At 35.1% G+C, this 3,927-nt stretch overlaps 1 long non-coding RNA gene across 6 annotated transcripts; it reads right to left on the bottom strand.

Moving 5' to 3' along the window:
* Window positions 1-1,215: 1,215 nt before the first annotated feature.
* On the bottom strand, window positions 1,216-3,683 carry LOC110900008. Of its 6 annotated transcripts, none has more exons than XR_004876456.1 (8): window positions 3,453-3,682; window positions 3,282-3,354; window positions 3,054-3,109; window positions 2,839-2,867; window positions 2,231-2,714; window positions 2,106-2,157; window positions 1,622-1,938; window positions 1,296-1,537 (listed from the first exon to the last, which is right to left on the bottom strand). It is a non-coding gene; the product is annotated as an uncharacterized LOC110900008 (long non-coding RNA). The 6 variants fall into 6 exon arrangements; XR_002570722.2 differs by having other exon boundaries at window positions 2,231-2,459; window positions 2,634-2,867; window positions 3,453-3,679; XR_004876455.1 differs by having other exon boundaries at window positions 1,216-1,549; window positions 2,231-2,867; window positions 3,453-3,683.
* Window positions 3,684-3,927: the final 244 nt, after the last annotated feature.

Below are 3,927 nucleotides of genomic sequence, written 5' to 3'. Positions count from 1 at the left end.
TTCTTGCCTGGTTTACACTACTAAATTAATAATATGTGCAACACAAATGTAAAAAATGCATTCGCAAATTGGTTTATATTTTGAATTAATTTTTTAAATGGCCGTGGTATTGTGCAAGGCATTATTGAACGATTTTGAAAATATTTTTTTGTAAACCATATGTTTGTATTACATTATCTATAATTTTAAATAAGTCATTCGCATTTTGTGGAGACAGAAAACTATTCAACTAAAACATATGTTTCATCATTTGCCACAAATGAGGATCTATCAAATGGGCGATGACATAAATGTATGATTGCGGTAAACCATGTGGACTGGACCACATATCAGTATATCACTAGTTAGGCTCACAACGGTTTCAAAATTTTCATAAAATACAATTAAATCTTTTTTTCTTTGCTTTCTTCCATAATTTTAAATAATGACGCCTAAGTTTGTTACGACTTACGTGAGTATGGCGAGATTAATGCGTGTCTCGAATCATGGATGTTATCCGTGGGTTGTCGAAGTGGATAAAAGACAAAGCTTCTTTAATCACCACTCTTGTAATCCTATAACACACCGATTTCCCGAGTACCGAAATATATTGTCATCCGTACTCAGAGTACTCATTTATTATTACACTACTAGCAAGGTGCCCGCGCGATGCGGCGGGGGTGACAACCTGCATTGCGGTACTCGTCTGTTAGTTTTCTTATTTGTAGCAATGTTAATAATCACCATAAAATAGAGAAAATAAAATAAAGATCTTAAACGAACCCGCTACTTTAAAATCAAAAGCTTGCGACACTTCTCATATAAACTTGTATTATTCATAAAACATTTAAAATGACCGAATTACCCTTCTCGTTAACAAAAATAATAGATGAAGTTAACCCATTGGACTAAAATGGCAACAACGAAACCTTTTTGAACCCACAAGTGAAAAATAAAACTTTTGGACTAAACTGCCAAAATGACCCAAACCAAAGGGACTAAAATGACATTTAACTCTATTTTTTATCTTAAACCCCGGTAATGGTAATACGTTAAGTCAGCTATATAGTGTCGTATGACATTTAAACTATGAATGATAAAAATGTTTTAAGTCACAAACTATAGAAATCAAAATGAAACGTTCACGAAATGTGGCCTGCTAAAGTTATATGAACACAATAAGGTAATACAGTATTACTCTTAGGATGATAGATATGATACTAATCTAACAAAAGATCACTAAATAAAGTTCATGTATTTAATTTGGCAATCAAAAGCCTTTAGAAGTTAGTATACAATTACATGAGATTATAACATTATGAAAATCAGTTTGTCACTCAAATAATATGATACATGTATATATTTACATTTACAAGCTAACCGGAAGCTGTTAACCTAAATTACAAGAGTGCCATCCACTCCCAAAAATCATAATTACAGTTTATGTATTATAAAGAAGAAAATCACCTCACATCTCCGATAAAATGTTACTAATCTTTCGAAGCCCTTTTAGAGCTTCCATGGTGTTTGTTGACAAGTGCTGTACAGACTCGATCACCTGGATTATATACTGGATTATATATACCGAGAGTTTCAGAAGAAAATCAAAATTTTAATTGTTTTATGTTAAAAAATGTAATACCTCAATATTTTCAAGCATGGATTGAGCAAGATACCGGACTGCTTGCAGAAAAACTTGCGTTGTCATCTCGGATTGGTTTAGAATTTGTTCAATATCAGCAACATCGATGAGACTTAATTTTCATCATTATATAACAAGTCAGCAAGAGCCGCTACTATTTCCTTATGCAAAGCCACTCCTAAAGAGGAAGCGCGAGCAAACCGTGGCTGAACAATACCGTTGCTACCGGAATTGCTTCTTGGCGAAGTCTCTGATTCTGGGAATGATGTCAAGCCATTTAAAACTGGCCTTTCCTCCGGGGACACAAGGTGAGGATTCTGCAAGCCGCAAAATGTATATGAGGTTCACAAAACAGTTTAAAATCAAAATGATAACAGTAATTAACTTTGTTCAGATCGGCGCTTCATTGTTTGTCTTAAGTCTTTTTGTTTGCTTTATCGATAAAAAGAGAAAAATAAAAATAAAGATCCCAAGAACTACGTACAATGCATCGGCTGGAGTAGACACCCTGTTTCCATTCATATCAAGATAAGCACCTGCCCAGATATGTAATTAACTTTCTTGAATAACTTTTTATAGTATCTATTAAATTTGAACATGCATACATACCAACAGATCCTTCTCCTTGACCCTGTCGGATTCGACCCAAACACGAACCGTTTAGCTAAGCGGGTTCGGCTGAAACTGACCCGAAACCGTTTATACCAAACCCAAACCCACGAATTTCATATTAGGTTTGACCCAAACCCCGAACCCATTCTGATCCCGTTACGGCGTTACCCCACTTATTTTGCTAGTTATAGATACATCCAAATCTATTATCTTATAATGACCAGTCCTGCATCAAGGATACTTTTAGCATTTTTTTAGTGTCAAAAGTTGGGTCCAGCGTTATTTGCATAGTTTCTTTTCCAAGAGAGACTTACAGGTCATAACTAACAGTTATAAACTTCAAATGCAATGATATCAAAAGATAGTAATGATGGTATAAACTTAAACTAAGAGAACTTACAACGCTACAGGAACGACGATAAGAAAGTTCCTATTGCAAGTCAGTTGCTCGCCACCATTAATGTGCTACCACCTGGTCAATCTGTTTTTGGTGAATATTATAGTTCAATTTTGAATTAAATTAGCATGTATGTAACCACCGGTGATTAAACAAAGAAACACAAACTCTTTTTGGGAGCAACATTAACGAATTAAAACATTAAAACCTGTTTTTAACTCTGAGATACTGAAAAGGCTGCACACATTGGGAAAAATATAAAGTTTTGTTATTGTTTTTTTACTGGAAGAAAGAAAAACAGGGTAACTTCACAATTAATCTGTTAACAATCATAACAAAAAAATGTTTCTGTCTTTTTTTTAAATCTAATGATAATCCTATTTTTAGGCAACATTAACGATTTAACGGGTGAGTAGGAATTACCTAATGAAGGGCTGCTCTTTAAGGACGTTTGAAATCTTCAGTTGGTCTGTAAGAAGCTGTGAAAACAAACAAACATGGATGAGTTTTAAGGGTTTTTTTTTGTTTTTATTTTACTTCACTCTTACTAATATCATGAATTCAAGATTTCCTCTGGTAGAACTCCCATCATTGAATGGAGTCATGAAAAAATCAGATTTTTTTGCATAAATTAAAATGTAATTTGCTTACCTGTGCCGTCATCTCACTGCATCTTCATCCTAACCCTAGGCTGACCATGTATGCGATAACCCCTCTTCAAACCCTGCATATTGATTTACATATACATGGATACGAATTCTAGGGTTCCAATAAGATTGAAGATGAATCAAACTGAAAAATTGAAAAGTAATAGAAACTCACCAGTGATTGATGCGACCGTTCCACCGCCAGAGACGACCACCGGAAATACGTCCTTGTACGGCGATTGGGGTTCAGGGTGGAGAAGGAGTACGGTGGTGGGTGACCGGAGACGGAGATGGGTCGTGTGAGTGGTGGCGACGAAAGTCGGTGCTTGATGAGGGTGGGTGATCGTCGTCTTACCTTTGTCGTCTTACCTGAACAGAGGCCGCCATCTTCACAAATACGTGGTTACATATTTTTTGAATTTTGAAATGGGAGTAGGGATTTTGAGAGAGAGAGAGAAGGAAATAAACGTTTAAATTTTGAAATGACATTAGGTTATCCACCTATATGCTGTGATGGAGAGTGCATCTAGGATCTCATAAATGGATATAGTTTAAATTTTGGAGAGTGCATCTAGGATCTCATAAATGGATATAGTTTAAATTTTAAAAAAGTTTTTTCCTGGTTAAAACTGTGTTACCTTTAAAGTAGG

Source organism: Helianthus annuus, chromosome 13 (assembly GCF_002127325.2).
Source record: "Helianthus annuus cultivar XRQ/B chromosome 13, HanXRQr2.0-SUNRISE, whole genome shotgun sequence".
In the NCBI taxonomy this organism is placed as follows: domain Eukaryota; kingdom Viridiplantae; phylum Streptophyta; class Magnoliopsida; order Asterales; family Asteraceae; genus Helianthus; species Helianthus annuus.
The sequence above is the reverse complement of the archived record's forward strand: the minus strand, read 5'-3'. Positions and strand labels throughout refer to the sequence as shown.